Source organism: Oncorhynchus tshawytscha, linkage group LG20 (assembly GCF_018296145.1).
Source record: "Oncorhynchus tshawytscha isolate Ot180627B linkage group LG20, Otsh_v2.0, whole genome shotgun sequence".
Classification (NCBI taxonomy): Eukaryota; Metazoa; Chordata; class Actinopteri; order Salmoniformes; family Salmonidae; genus Oncorhynchus; species Oncorhynchus tshawytscha.
In genome coordinates this window covers 19,480,686-19,499,343 of record NC_056448.1, presented here as the reverse complement: position 1 = coordinate 19,499,343, position 18,658 = coordinate 19,480,686, and the positions used below count along the sequence as shown (strand labels likewise).

The 18,658-nt window shown below is 42.3% G+C and overlaps 1 protein-coding gene across 1 annotated transcript in view; it reads right to left on the bottom strand.

Moving 5' to 3' along the window:
- brinp1 (bone morphogenetic protein/retinoic acid inducible neural-specific 1) overlaps nucleotides 1-7,178 on the bottom strand; it is a 151,746-nt gene extending 144,568 nt beyond the window's left edge. Inside the window, exon 1 of the mRNA XM_024380473.2 lies at nucleotides 6,679-7,178. The gene's annotated coding sequence lies outside the window, so the exon portion shown is untranslated. The remainder of the gene's footprint in view (nucleotides 1-6,678) is intronic.
- Nucleotides 7,179-18,658: the final 11,480 nt, after the last annotated feature.

The window sequence follows — 18,658 nt, the reverse complement described above, 5'->3', positions numbered from 1 at the left end:
CGCAATATCATGGTCATCAACCATTGCTGATACTGTCATTACTAAGGTAACCAAGGTAGCCACATCACCAGAAGCACTCACCCTTACCACAGAGGGGCCATTTTCTGAACTCTAGAAATGGTCTCACGGTAGGAAAAGGAAATTACTTCACACTCCTAGAGCAAGATTTCCCTTTCTTTTATATGAAGGGAAAAAAACGTACTGATGTATTCCCCTAGTTCAAATTTCGAAGTCATTGCCTTGGAAATGTCTCCAGAGTTTATAAAGCAGTTTCCACAGTCTCCTGAACACCTCGACCTCCATCTCCCCTCTTCCCCCATCCTCCCCCTCACCATCACCCCAAGCTCACCAACAAGAATCATGGGAGAAGCCCCCTGCAATTAGCCTCATCTCTAATAGGCATGTTCTCCCCATTACGTGATCACGAGGTGACAGGACTACTGGCTTCCAGTGGCAGAGAAGGGAGACAGAGGAAATACCACTCTATAATTACTGTTAAATCAAGCAGACTGCCAACCTCCTGCTTCTCTTTTTCCTCCTGCTCCTCCCTCTACACCTGGCCACAAGTCATTGTGAGGGGCTGGACAAGTGATGTCGAAAACCGCCTGCACCAGGCCATTTCCCCCCACAGCTGATACTGCAGTTTAGTTGGGTAGATTCAGGACTGCCTGACTGACTTGTTTTTTTTTTGGCCCACAGTCCCTTCTTTCAAGTCTGTCTCTCTGTAAAAGGCTGAACTCTGAGCTGAACAATGGCACCAGATCAAGAGCTTATAGCCAATACCAAGGCAGCTGGGAAATCTGAACTTCTCAGTGGCAATAAAGAATTGATGAAGATACGCAATGGATGAAGACATTTTACTGAAATGACTTCATGAGTTACTTTAGCGTTGCAGGCAGTCAGTGAGGATGATGATGGTTTGGGTGGTGAAGAAGTCAAATCTCATACCATTGCAGATGTTCCTAATGTTATATCTCAGTAACTTTCATATAGCTCATAACCATTCGTCATTGAGCCAAAGACATTCTCATGAATCACCAATACATATTTTCACATTTCTAACTGGGTGAGCAGGCAAAGTCAGAACATTTAGAGTTTTAGGGAATACCACGTAAGAGATGCTACCCCGTAGCAAATCTGAATCAACAACTTGAGTCATCATAAATCCCTCCATTTCTACATAGTGGACAAATTACAACTTACCAGACATTGGGGCTTCAATTGCACATGGAAGCATATTGCGGGTGTAGCAGTTCGCTGCACCCACAATAACATCTGCTAAATATGTGTATGTGACCAATACAATTTGATTTGACAGACCACCATCCTGAATTCACAACTCAGTTCATGGTAAGAATCTACCTTTATTAAAGAGAAAAGATATCTTCAAACCAGATCTTTATTTGATCTCAAGGAAAAAACAAAGGGCCTGGCTGTTTTTTCTCCTTTCTCCTATTAGAAAACAAGGAGAAAGTGGGTTTAGACAGCGGCGTTTCAAATGGGGGATTAGCATCTAGACAACGCTAATTCCCTAATTTGCCAGAGATGGGAGACAACCGACCAAGGCACAGACAGACAGAGACAGAGAGAGAGAGAGAGAGAGAGAGAGAGAGAGAGAGAGAGAGAGAGAGAGAGAGAGAGAGAGAGAGAGAGAGAGAGAGAGAGAGAGAGAGAGAGAGAGAGAGAGAGAGAGAGAGAGAGAGAGAGAGAGAGAGAGAGAGAGAGAGAGAGAGAGAGAGAGAGAGAGAGAGAGAGGAATGGAATTTCTAACTGAGCTTATAATTTTTCTGGCAGCCAGCTCCCACACTGTACTGCACTGACTGGGGACTGACTTGTACCAGTGGTGAGGATGAGCAGCCAGCTGGCTGGAAGGAACCCCCCCTCCCCTCCAGGTTGCCATTGTTAATCCCAGCAGCCTTCGCAAGCTACGGTAAGAGGGCGCTCCAGCTGGTGAGTCCCACCATGGATGCCCAATATTACCCGTAGGGGAGTCTCTTCTCTCTCTTCTTTCCAGCCTGTCATGAGGTGAACAGGAGTCTAGAGTCCAATCCAACATGCAAGCAACCAAGGTACTGAGCTTCTGCTGCTCTGGGTTTTTCCTCATCATTCAGGGATAGTAATTATATAATTGTATGAATTATAGAGGTTAATTAAGCCCAAATGGCAGCCCAAATGGAGGCTTTGTTATTTATAGAGGTGTAATGTGGCTCAATGGATATCCAGGCAAAGCCATAGATAGATACTGTAAATTACTTTAACTGTAAGGATTCTTAATGTCACTATGACTGGTGCCAAGCATGACACATAGCCTAAATGCAAGAGTCATGATGACAACAATGTTTAATCTTAAAACAACGTTTTGGTCACATTATGCATATTGAGCAACAAGTGTCCCGTTAACGGGACACCGATCCATAAGACGTTTTAATGTGAACATTGATACCTGCATGAATAGGGCCGCCCATCAACATACCAAGAGACAACAATTGCACATGGTTTTAGGAGTGGCAATGTGTTTGTGATTGGGAAGCCATAAAGTCTTCATTCATGTCTAATAGCTTTGACAGTGGTGGCATAAAACCAACCTGTTGATAGAATCAGGGCATCAGCAAGATCTCAAACACTAATCTATAGTTATACAACCTGTCTCTCTGTCCATCAGTGAGCCATTCAAATGCATACCAAGAACAACCCTTATTGCACGGTACTCCTAGATTTGACCAAATTAATATTTGGATCTTGACAGCGAAACCTTTAGCAATAAAATAGTAATATATCCATTATTCTAAACACGTATGCTGCTGTCTAATATGTTGTCTAAACACAGAAAATGCAGGCTGTAAGATTTTTTTAATTCTACAAAACAAATATAAATCCGAGAAGACCAGAAACAGCAAACAATGTAGGCTCAGAGGCCGTAAGATTTCCTTTTCATTATTATATTTGAATCGCATTCTCTCTCCTGAGGCTAATACAGTTTATATTCAATAATGGCTACAGCAATATTACAGCCTAAAAGTAGGAAAATCAAATTACCTTAATTTGCAAAACTGTTTACGGTGCAACAAAGTTGCCAAATCCATTAATTACATTCAACAATTAATTTTCTATCTAATCCATCAGAAGCTCAACGATAACTATCAAATTATAAAAGATGAGTAAAAAACAGTCCCCAAACAAAATCTTGCACGAAATTGGATTGATTCAAGTCAAGGTTATCTTCACAAGTTTCTGCAGCCTACTATGTCTATCCACATAAACTTCTCTGGTCAATCAATGTCCCTCAGGCTATGTTCCTCACTCTCCATAAATAAATGCACATTTCCCTTGGTCTATCCTTTGGGTACATTTTGGGATTACATTTGTGAATTTATCTATATATGGATTTGTTTAATCCATAAAATGATCAGTATGTAGGTGGACATGCACCTGAGTCAACCTATTTTATACTGACCACACAATGGATTTTCTTAAGGTAGACATGTTTTTGGCCTGGTCTGGTCGATGACTAGTCTGACGACAGGTTTTGGCTGAAATTGATTTACTGTTTTCATCTTTGTTGAATGTCAGTAAAGACTGTATGTATCAGGGTGAATCATTACGAGCTCTGTTTGTGTGCATTATAATAGAAATAGTCAAATAAATCGACATTTTACACATTGCCGAACAACTCCATCCACTTGCAGGTTGTAAAACATGTTGATATTTCACAACCACTAAGATGTGTCTTCTACAGTGGTTCAAGATAACACGTCTGTTAATCTTCAAGTTCTCCACCAGTGTCTAACATAGACACGGTTCTCTCCCTGATGAAGGTGCAAATATACACTGAGTGTACAAAACATTATGAACACCATGTCATGTCATGGACTGACCAGGTGAATCCAGGTGAAAGCAATGATCCCTTGTTGATGGCAATTGTTAAATACACTTCAATCGGTGTAGATGAAGGGGAGGAGACAGGTTAAAGAATGTTTTTTAAGCTTTGAGACAATTTGTTATCCAATAACACTGTGTGGTTTGGGGTAATAGTCAAACAATCCCACAATAACCTCATGTCAACTAACACATCCTGCCCCAGTGGAGAATTGCAGGCCAGGGATTTGGAATGAAGTTCACCATCTGTTTTGTGTTGCTCTGACATGGCATGATTTGACCCCTGTTGTTTTTCTTCCCATCAAAACAGGTTTTCTATTCCCCCTGGGTGGAAGCCTTCCGGGGCACTCCAGCTGGAACCAGCACCCACTGCTAGTCCTGCCAATAGTGAAGATGCTTGATGCCTCTTGGCAATCAATGTAAGACAGTTAGCTCTTCTAGCTCCAGCACCGAGAGACCTTGTATTTGATATTCTTGTCCATACTCAAGGAGAATGGACCACTGCCTACCTCCCAGTTGATCTATTAAGGGAGACTGTGCTACTATGCTCTCAAATCCATTAGTGTGTGTGTGTGTGTGTGTGTGTGTGTGTGTGTGTGTGTGTGTGTGTGTGTGTGTGTGTGTGTGTGTGTGTGTGTGTGTGTGTGTGTGTGTGTGTATTTGTATGTGTGTGTGTGTGTGAAGTATGTGTGTGTGTGTGTGTTTTTATGTGTGGAGGTGTTGTGCGCACCCTTGTGTGTAGTCCTTTTTTTGCCTTTGTGAATCATGGCAACATGAGGTTGCAATCAATCCATCATTGGAGTGCACAGCACGCGTCACAAAAACATTACGCTGCAGCATGTACCCCCAGTCTTTGAATGGTTAGTCAACACAGGGTCACCAAGCATGGGACATAGCTGTAGCCTCAAGCTACTGCTGGCATTTTCTTTTTGGCATTTGTGATTGTGAGCTGTTTCTCTTTGAAAATAATTACATGTTGCCAACATGTAGGCAATATAAAGGCCAACAGATTGAATTAGCCATTTGAAATAAAACAGCCTTTGTTTTGTGGCTCTAGAGGGGACTTGATGAGAGCTATATCAATTGACAACTTACTTTCAACTTGGTAGCCACATGGTAGGCCACATGGTAGCATGGATATGATGTCAATATAGATATTGACAATGACAATGACATTAAATCTGTTGAAATTGCTACTGTAGCCCACTTCTATCTTGGTAGATTCCCAGCTATATGACATTATTATGATTTGAATAACATTGAGATGTCAACAGATAATTGATCTTAGATGTCAGTTTGAAATTACTTCTGTCTGATGTGGAATGTAGGAGAGTAAACAGAGTCCATGATTGATCTGCCACTGGGAGGGGGATCTGAACAGAGGGCTGAACAGTAAATTACTGAGAATCGCATGGCCATTTAAATACACCTATTGATACATATATACTGTAAATGGACAAAGTAAAAAAGTAATTCAAAGTATGAAACTCATTGAGAAGAAGCATAAGAAGAAGAACACAGTCATTAGTTGTTAAAACGATGTGCACACCAAAAGAGTAGTTGCATTTCTAATTTTGTATCCATCGACACCAGTCAATTATCCTGCCTGTAGCGGATTACGTGACACATGGCGCAAAAGAGCGCGAGCTCCCCCCGCAGTTAGTGAACAGTAGCGCACTCATACAACTTCCATTGAAGGAACGGAGGGAGAGGCAACTTTGGATCATTGGTGCTACCTCAAAAAATGACATATCTTTCCTGATTATAATTTTTCTGTTCTGTTTAATCAATATCAATTAGCCATTAACATCAGCATCATTGAATTATTGATTGAGCAGCTCTCCAACATGGCTATATCTGTGTTGAGAATGTAATGAGGCAAATCATATTGTCGCATATACCGGTATGCCATATTTATACATATTTTTACACACACACACACACACACACACACACACACACACACACACACACACACACACACACACACACACACACACCCACACACGACCTGTCCAATCTGTTTGAAATTATTCACGGATAAGATCAAATAAGTGACACACAATTTCCCGCCTCGTAACAACAGAGAGACTGAGGCTAAACAGTAATGCATTTCACCGTTGCAATACAGAATGGTCAATATACATGTCGTATGAAATATTGTAAGATGAACTGATATGGACTCCCATTGCACAATCAACTGCAGTAATGTTGATATAAACCAACAGGGCAATGTGAATCAACGTTTGAGCTGCAAAGCGGGTGTTCTAGAACAAGATAGACAAGAATAGACAAGCATATTAAGATGCTATGCCGTCGAACTTCATAGGGCCCTGGATTGAATCAGACGGGCCATTCATTGAGGCGAGGGGCAATGTGAAAGAAAGTGTGCGTGGACTGAAAACTGATTCTTAGTGGTCTCTCCCCCTCTCCAATCCGCTCTTTCATTCTCTCGACTTCCTCTGCAGCCTCCTCCCAATACATTGCCACACGCCGTCTCCAGTCAGTCATATGTTTAAAAAAAAAAAGCAACCTATAGGTTCTAGTATCTAACGTTGTTCAGCTCCACAGTAATGGACATGTAGTAACTTTTACTTTAGATAAATAAAACCCACATAGGCTACATATAAGACGCAAAACCTGACAATGATAAAGCAGAAAAATGCATCGTCCAAAAAGGACAGTATCATGCTGATCATGCAACATCACCATAACTGTCCAGAGGCTACAGCATAACATCCAGCTACTGTAATAACGGGTATGGTATTTATAGAAAATAACACGAAACTTATCTAGGCTTACCTAAAACTGATTTACCCACTTGTTCGGAATCTGTGGTCCAATGTGCTTTAGTTTTCTGGCCGAAAACTTCTGCTGGAGCATATGTATCCAGTGTGCATGCTGGTAGCTCAATCTTAGATGTTGGATTGCGGATGAGATGGTGTTCCTTCTCATGCTCAAGAGAGAGAAATCCTTCGGCTCGGCGAGGTCGTATACATTGATACACGGAGAAACACAGTGACCAAATCGACCTGAGGGGAAATGGGGGAGCTCAACGGATCGGAAGAAATATCCCGATGTGTTCTAGCGAGGGTCTGGCTAGGTCGGATCCGTGAAAGCTGTACGCAGGTGGAGAGGTGGTAGGGTGGATGTCAATGAAGGTAGTCAGAGATGCACAGACTGAGCGAGTGCAAAAGCAAGCGAAACTAGGGGGAGGTACTGAGAATACCGTTTTGTATTGTAGAGGACGGTAATGCCAGACAGTAAGGGGTGGGACTGGAACACATGAGTCCAACGGGGAGAGAAGGGGGAACGAAGGATGGAGGAGGAACGAGAGACCGTGTCGTGACTTTCTGTGTTGATAAACAACAATTATAAAGATTCAACTGTGTGTGTGCGTATGTGGGGGGCGACGACGACAAAGGAGACAGTGTGACAGACGGTAAAGCAACCCCGAGTCGGACTATATGCAAACGGAGAAAAGTGTAGGGTCTAGGTTTGAACATTTAACGGCAGATTCCGGGATAAAATCAAAGATAGACTCATGCGGGATGCATGACGAACACTACACTACATTGTGCGCTTTTACATAATTGTGTGTCTACTTCAATGGAAACCTGATCAACTAAAACAGTCAGGAATAAAACCCATCTACGCAGGTCTCTCTCTCTCTCCCACACACATACAACACACACACACACGCACAATCTATCAAATGAGGAATAATAGCTGTACACTGTGCCCAGTGAATGAATAACCAGTGACCTTGTGGGATTTGTTTGCACCCTGCAAGCAGAGAAACGCTGTGGAGGTGCTGTACAGTGTCCTCAAAATGCTCCATAATGGAGGGTTATGCATTTTGTCTGTCCATGGTCCTGAAAACGTTCCAGAGAAGCGATTAATTTGGCTTGTCACTGTCCATGGTCCTGAAAATGGTCAAAAGGCCTATGCAATGCAGTTGGCTTTCCAGTGTTTCAGAGCCTATGCATTTCGAATGGCATTTACAATGGCCTTTAGTTCGGCTTTGAGAAGTGCATGGTTCATATCATTCACAGGTGGATGACTCCTCATAATTACTTTGATGGGGTTGATAAGATGACATACTGTACCTTGCTGGGAATTAAGATGACATACCTTGTTGGGAATTATCAAAAATGTGCACAACAGACAAGTTGTCATGGAAATATTGTCTTTGGAGTTGAAGCTCATATTTTCCCTTTGATATTAGGGGTTTATTCACAGTTGAAAACAACCAGAGCATCCATTGATCAGCGTTACATTTACCTCTAACGTGGCATATAGACCACCCACGACAGTGTCCTTAATGTTGTAGGAGCTCTGTACATGAATATCGACTGACATTTGCTTATGGTTTCAAACATAGTACATGCATACATGCATGCACTCAAGCACTAAACCACACACACACACACACACACACACACACACACACACACACACACACACACACACACACACACACACACACACACACACACACACACACACACACACACACACACACACACACACACACACACACACACACACACACAACAAATAGTATTGCACACTCTACACTCAAAACTCAAACAACAACATCTATAGTTGCCTATGCCATATTTGTTATAGTTGGTTGCTGAAAATCTAATATTTGTTCTGCACTTTTGAGTTCATCATCTTTACATCTCAGTAGTTTTGCCACTCACCAAACCCCAGGCCCATATCACCTAAATAGTTCTAACTTTAGCCAGGCAGAAATGATCCCATGCCCCCCTATTAGAAGTGAGGAGCTGACTTGTCCTGCCTGGAAAGCTGCTGGGGTGTTTGCTAGACTGACAACCTACTAATGGCAGATCTCTGAGGGTAGCAGGGAGACGTGTTGGAGATAATTCTCCATCTCCCGTGCTATTCCACACTGGCCATGGGCCTGTCATACAGCCTGGGCTCTCTGGCTGAGCTGTGAGAGAGAAGACAGATGTCCAAATACCCAGCAGCTCCATCCGTCATTATATTTCCATGATGATTTTCTCAATTCCTACAAGTAGAGGGCATGGGGATGGAGACAGATCAGTCATAGAGAAAGAGTGAGGAGAGAGAGAGAGAGAGAGAGAGAGAGAGAGAAGCAGACAGAGAGAAACAAGAGAGAGAAAGGGGGAGGGAAAGAGAGAGAGTGAGAGAGAGATAGAGAGGGGAGAGAGAGAGGAGAGGGAGAGAGAGGAGGGGGAGAGAGAGGATAGAGAGAGAGAGAGAGAGAGAGAGAGGAATGAGAGAAAGAGAGACAGCGAGAGAGAGAAGGAATTGAGGGGTTACCACCCTGGCCTTCTCCTTACTCTAATGAGAAACAATCTCATCTGCTAAAGGTTACCTGGGCAGTCAGCAGTCAGCCCAGCACCACATGCTACACCATCTTCCTCCTTCTCCTCCTCCTCCTCCTCTTATAGACCACCTCATCAAACCTCAATTCAATTCTCATAAGGCCATTCCTCTGACAGCAAATGCCAGTTTAATTGTCCTACACTTAGGCCCAGGATGGTGCAATCCACTGGTGCCTGTGTAAATGTGACAAATGCAATGGTGCTGACAAAAATGCACTATAATTAAGTTAAAGGTCGATGATTCCAAATAAAAAAAATATGGATAAACTGTGAAATATATACAGTATATATTTTTTTGGTAATGCACAAGGGGAGGCAGGTATTTCATAATGTTCTGATTCCTCCGTACAAGTGATAATTGTATATTCTTGTCTAGGCCTGATGTGATTTGGATTATTCCTAAGTGCTATATTTTGCTTATACCTCACCAGTTTACTCCACTAATCGACAGACAAGTTACAGTAATAGAATCTGAGCTTGGCTTGACTTAAGGTTCACTCAGGACCTGATATTGATATACAATTCAACAAACTCCAATAATTCTGTCAGCACTGATGGCAGGGTTTATAACAGAAACCGTAAAACAGGAGAGGAAAATAAGAGTTCACACTCTCTGAAGTTAACAGGATTCCAAAGGAGCGACCTGAAAGTGTTTAACGAGGTGCAAGGTTCTCATACTGTCATCGGGTTAATATGAAGAAGCCATGACTGATGCTGGGGCGTGAGCATGGTTTACTGCGCTGACAAATGACTTGGGTAATATTACTTTACAGGGCCTGTATTCATAGATCCTCTCAGAGTAGGAGTGCTGATCTAAGATCAGGTCCATTTTGTCCATGTAATGTTATTCATTATGATTTAAAAGGCAACATTGATCCTAGATGAGCACTCCAACCCTAACCCTAACCAGATCTTAGTGGATATGTGGGAGGGAAATGCTATGAACATTTACATTGTCCTTTCCAGAAGGCTTCCTGTCTTGACTTCTTCATAACACCAGACAAGCTATGCATAACATGCAAATTATGGTATACTCTACAGATTTGAAGACTTTGAGCTTTTATATAATTTACATTTTAAGTAGCACCACCTCCACTCTTACAGCTAGTATAATCTCCAGCCATCCTAGTATAATCTCCAGCCATCCTAGTTTAATCTCCAGCCATCCTAGTTGAATCTCCAGCCATCCTAGTTGAATCTCCAGCCATCCAAGTTGAATCTCCAGCCATCCTAGTTGAATCTCCAGCCATCCTAGTTGAATCTCCAGCCATCCTAGTTGAATCTCCAGCCATCCTAGTTGAATCTCCAGCCATCCTAGTTTAATCTCCAGCCATCCTAGTTTAATCTCCAGCCATCCTAGTTTAATCTCCAGCCATCCTAGTTTAATCTCCAGCCATCCTAGTTGAATCGCCAGCTATTTGCACATACTGTATTTTTTGACTGTTGCAGTATGTTCTTTACAGAGCAGCCTACATTGTCTTCAAAAGGTATTCACACCCATTGACTTTTCCGACATTTTGTTGTATAGCAGCTTGAATTTTAGATTTCGTGCCACTGATCTACACACAATACCTCACAATGTCAAAATATATATATATTTCTTGAAAGTTTTACAAATTAATTAAAAAAATGTAGGCTGAAATGTCTTGAGTCAATAGGTATTCAACCCCTTTCTTATGTCAAGCGTAAATACGTTCAGTAGTAAAGATTTGCTTAGTCGGTCACATAATATATTTCAGGGAATCACTCTGTGTGCAATACTAGTGGTTAATATGATTTTTGACTTATTAACCCATATCTGCACCCCACACATACAATTATCTGTCAGGTCCCACAGTCGAGTAGTGAATTTCAAGCACATATTCAACCACAAAGACCAGGGCACTTTTTCAATGTCTCGCAAAGAAGGGCACCTATTGGTAGATGGGTAACAATGGGAAAAAAAGCAGACACTGAATATCCCTTTGAGCATGGTGAAGTTACTACTTTGTTACGCTTTGGATGGTGTATCAATTAGGGTTGTACCATTATACCATTAGCTAAAAGTTGGCTAACGTTAGCTAGCTAGCTAGCTCACTAACTTTAGCTATTATTTTTGTCTCTGTCACACTAGACCTGAATCAAACAATGAAACCAGTGTCCAAATGAGTGAAGACCGATATTCGGATGTTTTTCCTGCGCAATGTGAGTTTTTCTTAGTTACTATAGCAATACAACATTGTAGATCTGTCAGTTTCCCTAGCTAATTCCTTACTTTTCACACTGGCACAGTATTAACAGCTCTACAGGCTTTACTGTCATGGTGCACAGTCGGTACACAACACTATGCTCATCATGTCTTAGCAGGATCAGATGGTGACAGGTGTCCCTGCAGTGTCAGACAGCCAGGGAAGACCAGTCTATGGAGCTCAGTTTAATTTTGCAGCATATTATAACAATCAGTGAATGGATACAAAGTTCCATCTTGAGTTGATGGGTAGACTACAGTCTGGGATCTGGGAATAATGGTTATTTCAATTATTGAACCATTGATTCTATTCTTGGATAATATCATGTATAAATGTACAACAAGGTATTTCTTTGTCATGCCTCATCTGAGCAGGATCAGATGGTGACACAGGGGTCTCATCAGGGTCAGGCAGCCAGGGAAGACCAGTTTCTGACAGATACAACACTTTATTCTCTCAGTGCAGCAAACACTGGAAAACTAAGAAGCTTCAAATTTTATACTATTTTAAGTCAGTCTGACAAACCGCTATAGTTGTTTTTTTCCCTTAATGACATAAAATGTTAGGAAGACCTGGGAGACGATATTGACAATGATGATGATGATGATGAATGGATACAGATATGTTAGAATGCCCAGTCATGATCATATATTGTCAGACAGAAATGACTGCAGTTTTAAGACCATCCATAGAACATACTATATGCCAGTTAAACTGAATATCATGCACTCATCAATGTCATTACTCTGCTGGAGGTGTAAAACACAAAACGGGACATATTTGGTATTTCCAGGTGTGGAAAGCTCTTAAAGACTGACCTAGAAAGTCTCACGGCTGTAATCGCTGCCAAAGGTGATTCAAACATGTATTGACTCAGGGGGTAGAATACTTACATGCAATTACCGGTGCACGTAGGCCAATGGATTCATCTTAATAATACTGACTGTATTGATGTGCCGCTGATGTGGTTTTGCATCTCTAAATGCCCAATCAAGTATCTAATGCCTCAATCTGCATCATCACGTCTTCTCTCCAACAGGAAAATTGCTGGAGCTGAACAGGTCTCTAGCCATTTCAAAAACAGCAGCAAGCAGCAGCCAATCTAACAGCAGCACTCTCTTTTTTCCCTCACTGCTCTCGGCGAACTATGTATTTTAAAGAGAATGTAGGGTTTGTTTGTTTCTCTCTCTTGTCGAGAGGAACATAAAAACATTTGCGGGTACAATGGGAAAGGAAAACAGAGACAAGCCTTGAGACACTGTTGTTCTGTGTAAATCATTAAGCAGTGATTAGGATGTGGCTGAGGGCTTTTTGATGAGCTTCTCGGTGGGATGCTGGGATGTTGTGCGGAGCCGCTCGCCTATGTAGCATCCCACAGTGGTGCAGCCCTCCCCTTGTAGCTTGACAGCTACTCCCACTGCAGTCCTTGAACACTCTCTTTACCTCTCTCGTTCCGCTGTCTCGCTCAATCACTTCTGTCTCTCACCTTCTCTGTCTCTTTCTTTCTCTAGTTCTTTATATCTCCTTGCACTCTCTTTCTTTCTCTCATTCTTTATATCTCCTTGCACTCTCTTTCTTTCTCTCGTTCTTTATATCTGCTTGCACTCTCTCTCTCTCTCTCTCTCTCTTATAAACTCCAGGTTGTGTCTGTAATTCTTGTGTGGGTCAGTGGCTGGGTCTGCAAAGAGACCTGATTTATTATTTTTTCCAAGCAGATTACATTGATGACATTTTGCTTGACATTTCATTCCAGCCCTTCTCCCCATTCATCTGCTTTGGCGCAGCAGAGCGTCTTTGTTCATGTGCTTCCCGGGCCACCCCTGACGAAATCACCAGGTTTTGCTAATGAACTATTTGCACTGAGATGAAATTGTAATCACCCCCGGCAGGAGAGTGAGTGAGTGGGCGTCTGGGCTTTAAGGCTGTGTACATTACTGGAGCATCCCCCATAAGTGCTGTCCATGGTGCTGAAACTGGCTTCCTCCACAAGAGCTGTCCATGGTGCTGAAGCGGAACCGTACTGTGACAAAACAGTGTCGTCCTCCAATATTGAAGGAAAGTTAAGCCCAGTAACCAACTCTGACAGTACAGTCGCAAGAACAGTAAATCTTACTTAATCTTGCAAAACGAAGAGGCATCTAATTTGTTTTATATATGGATGCACTATATGCAGGCTGTTGAAACAACATGGGTGTTTATATGCTTTAAGTGTGAATACATTTTTGGTATGAATAACATCACTGTTATTTCTTGGCACTATGTATCAAACCAATGTTAGATTTTCAAGAAGTGACTTATTGAAGCTAAACGCATGTTTCCAAGGTCATGCATTATACTGTACACGATAAGTTTTAAAAAAACATGACATAAATAAGATGTGAAATTACACCTCTATGTCACATTCCACAGAAAACAGCACCAGTTTTGAAGATCTTATGAGTCATCCACGTCTTTGTTGTGCATTTGTAGTCCAATCTGAGACAGTAATAGATTACTTAACAAAGACAAATGATTCTACAGAGATTTACTGGAAAATGCAATAATGGTTACGACTAAAGAACTAATTATTTTCCCTGGATACATATTTTACCCTCATTACCATGGTACGAGTGTGTCATCGTAAGTAAGTAGCAAGTAGTATGATGAAGTCTGGAAAACGGCGACGATGACTTCACATGCCAGCCTGCTGCATGTCTGAAAAGTCTCATTGTGACAGTTCCCTCCTCTGAAGTTCCGCTACACACACTAAACAAACGTATTTTTGTCAACAGAAGACGTTGAGTCGTGTTTGAAAGCGGTACTGTCAAAGCGAACCGAAGGTCTCTTTTCTAGGGAAATGCTGCGGATGTGACAGGCACAAAGAGATGCCAAATACTGTAGGGGACCTGTTAGAGCTGCCTGAGCAGATGGTGTGTAATGCTAGTGGAATGCCATTCACATTCCCATGATAATGAAGATGCAGTACGTGCCACAGTACAGAATGTTCCCAGGTTAAAAAAATACCTGGAAGAAGGACCAAGTTGGAGCATTGACTAAAATAGTTTTCTAATGTATGATCTTGTGATGCCTCTACTGTAAAGTGTACTGTATGTGTATACACTGGGTGTATGTATACACTCAAATCCATAATTTGTATCGTTATCGAAGATGTTTTTCTTTATTATGTTCTAAATAAGATTAGGTCTATCTTCACAGGTGATGAGGTCATAGGAGTGATTAAGATCAAATCAAATCAAATCAAATTTATTTATATAGCCCTTCGTACATCAGCTGATATCTCAAAGTGCTGTACAGAAACCCAGCTTAAAACCCCAAACAGCAAGCAATGCAGGTGTAGAAGCACGGTGGCTAGGAAAAACTCCCTAGAAAGGCCAAAACCTAGGAAGAAACCTAGAGAGGAACCAGGCTATGTGGGGTGGCCAGTCCTCTTCTGGCTGTGCCGGGTGGAGATTATAACAGAACATGGCCAAGATGTTCAAATGTTCATAAATGACCAGCATGGTCAAATAATAATAAGGCAGAACAGTTGAAACTGGAGCAGCAGCACGGCCAGGTGGACTGGGGACAGCAAGGAATCATCATGTCAGGTAGTCCTGGGGCATGGTCCTAGGGCTCAGGTCCTCAGAGAGAGAGAAAGAAAGAGAGAAGGAGAGAATTAGAGAACGCACACTTAGATTCACACAGGACACCGAATAGGACAGGCGAAGTACTCCAGATATAACAAACTGACCCTAGCCCCCCGGCACAAACTACTTCAGCATAATTACTGGAGGCTGAGACAGAAGGGGTCAGGAGACACTGTGGCCCCATCCGAGGACACCCCCGGACAGGGCCAAACAGGAAGGATATAACCCCACCCACTTTGCCAAAGCACAGCCCCCACACCACTAGAGGGATATCTTCAACCACCAATTTACCATCCTGAGACAAGGCCGAGTATAGCCCACGAAGATCTCCCACACGGCACAACCCAGGGCGGGGGGCGCCAACCCGGACAGGAGGATCACATCAGTGAATCAACCCACTCAGGTGACGCACCCCTTCCAGGGACGGCATGAGAGAGCCCCAGTAAGCCAGTGACTCAGCCCCTGTAAATCCCAGTGGAAAGAGGGGAACCGGCCAGGCAGAGACAGCAAGGGCGGTTCGTTGCTCCAGAGCCTTTCCGTTCACCTTCCCACTCCTGGGCCAGACTACACTCAATCATATGACCCACTGAAGAGATGAGTCTTCAGTAAAGACTTAAACGTTGAGAACGAGTTTGCGTCTCTGACATGGGTAGGCAGACCGTTCCATAAAAATGGAGCTCTATAGGATAAAGCCCTGCCTCCAGCTGTTTGCTTGGAAATTCTAGGGACAATTAGGAGGCCTGCGTCTTGTGACCGTAGCGTACGTGTAGGTATGTACGGCAGGGCCAAATCAGAGAGATAGGTAGGAGCAAGCCCATGTAATGCTTTGTAGGTTAGCAGTAAAACCTTGAAATCAGCCCTTGCTTTGACAGGAAGCCAGTGTAGAGAGGCTAGCACTGGAGTAATATGATCAAATTCTTTGGTTCTAGTCAGGATTCTAGCAGCCGTATTTAGCACCAACTGAAGTTTATTTAGTGCTTTATCCGGGTAGCCGGAAAGTAGAGCATTGCAGTAGTCTAACCTAGAAGTGACAAAAGCATGGATTAATTTTTCTGCATAATTTTTGGACAGAAAGTTTCTGATTTTTGCAATGTTACGTAGATGGAAAAAAGCTGTCCTTGAAATGATCTTGATATGTTCTTCAAAAGAGAGATCAGGGTCCAGAGTAACGCCGAGGTCCTTCACAGTTTTATTTGAGACGACTGTACAACCATTAAGATTAATTGTCAGATTCAACAGAAGATCTCTTTGTTTCTTGGGACCTAGAACAAGCATCTCTGTTTTGTCCGAGTTTAAAAGTAGAAAGTTTGCAGCCATCCACTTCCTTATGTCTGAAACACATGCTTCTAGCAAGGGCAATTTTGTGGCTTCACCATGTTTCATTGAAATGTACAGCTGTGTGTCATCCGCATAGCAGTGAAAGTTAACATTATGTTTTTGAATAACATCCCCAAGAGGTAAAATATATAGTGAAAACAATAGTGGTCCTATAACAGAACCTTGAGGAACACCGAAATTTACAGTTGATTTGTCAGAGGACAAACCATTCACAGAGACAAACTGATATCTTTCCGACAGATAAGATCTAAACCAGGCCAGAACTTGTCCGTGTAGACCAATTTGGGTTTCCAATCTCGCCAAAAGAATGTGGTGATCGATGGTATCAAAAGCAGCACTAAGGTCTAGGAGCACGAGGACAGATGCAGAGCCTCGGTCCGATGCCATTAAAATGTCATTTACCACCTTCACAAGTGCCGTCTCAGTGCTATGATGTGGTCTAAAACCAGACTGAAGCATTTCGTATACATTGTTTGTCTTCAGGAAGGCAGTAAGTTGCTGCGCAACAGCCTTTTCAAAAATTTTTGAGAGGAATGGAAGATTCGATATAGGCCGATAGTTTTTTATATTTTCTGGGTCAAGGTTCGGCTATTTCAAGAGAGGCTTTATTACTGCCACTTTTAGTGAGTTTGGTACACATCCGGTGGATAGAGAGCCGTTTATTATGTTCAACACAGGAGGGCCAAGCACAGGAAGCAGCTCTTTCAGTAGTTTAGTTGGAATAGGGTCCAGTATGCAGCTTGAAGGTTTAGAGGCCATGATTATTTTCATCATTGTGTCAAGAGATATAGTACTAAAATGCTTGAGCGTCTCTCTTGATCCTAGGTCCTGGGAGAGTTGTGCAGACTCAGGACAACTGAGCCTTGAAGGAATACGCAGATTTAAAGAGGAGTCCGTAATTTGCTTTCTAATAATCATAATATTTTCCTCAAAGAAGTTAATGAATTTATCACTGCTAAAGTGAAATTCATCCTCTCTTGGGGAATGCTGCTTTTTAGTTAGCTTTGCGACAGTATCAAAAAGGAATTTCGGATTGTTCTTATTTTCCTCAATTAAGTTAGAGAAATAGGATGATCGAGCAGCAGTAAGGGCTCTTCGGTACTGCACGGTACTGTCTTTCCAAGCTAGTCGGAAGACTTCCAGTTTGGTGTGGCGCCATTTCCGTTCCAATTTTCTGGAAGCTTGCTTCAGAGCTCGGGTATTTTCTGTGTACCAGGGAGCTAGTTTCTTATGAGAAATGTTTTTAGCTTTTAGGGGTGCAACTGCGTCTAGCGTATTGCGCAAGGTTAAATTGAGTTCCTCAGTTAGGTGGTTAACTGATTTTTGTCCTCTGGCGTCCTTGGGTAGACAGAGGGAATCTGGAAGGACATCAAGGAATCTTTGTGTTGTCTGTGAATTTATAGCACGACTTTTGATGTTCCTAAGACTGCTTATAATATCTCTCTGGACACTTGGAGAAGGAACACAACCCAATGAATCTGGGTATTATTTCCTCTCCAGCAGTGTTATGGTCTGAAATGTTCCTTCATTGCATTACTATGATTAGATGGTCATTACAGTATGGGGGGCCAGGTTGGGAATGACCCATTCAGGGGCTATAAAGTACGGGTACAGACCAAACTTCATCCAGTGTCCAGGAAATCGATTCGCGAGATATGCAAATATGCACATATTTAATGAGATATCACTGCATTTGTATATTTTAATACAATATTTAAATAAAGGAAATACTAAAAACTATTATATTTGTGTGTACAATTAACTGGTAAATGTTGTGATATGATTAAGGGAAGAAATATTACCCCATGAGGGTGTGGTGCCTGATCTTAAATGAGCATCAGTATTACATTGGTCGGGGATCTGTGGCGTGGAAGTCTCTGTCATTGAGATAGCGGCCGCAAATTGGATCAGTTAGGTCCCTTGGAGCTGTGTGAAGCTAGAACACACACACACGGTACAAACACATTCGCAGACGCACACACACAGACGTGCATACACGTTCATGCACTCACTCACTCACACACACACACACACACACACACACACACACACACACACACACATACAACGTTCATGCACTCACACACACAGAATGAGTGAAAGTCACTAGCGTAGCGCAGTTTCCATTGATCCTCTCCCCAACCCTAAGAGAAAAACAAATCTAGTGCATCAGCCACTCACAAAGTAGAGACTACCAATCACTGTCCATGGT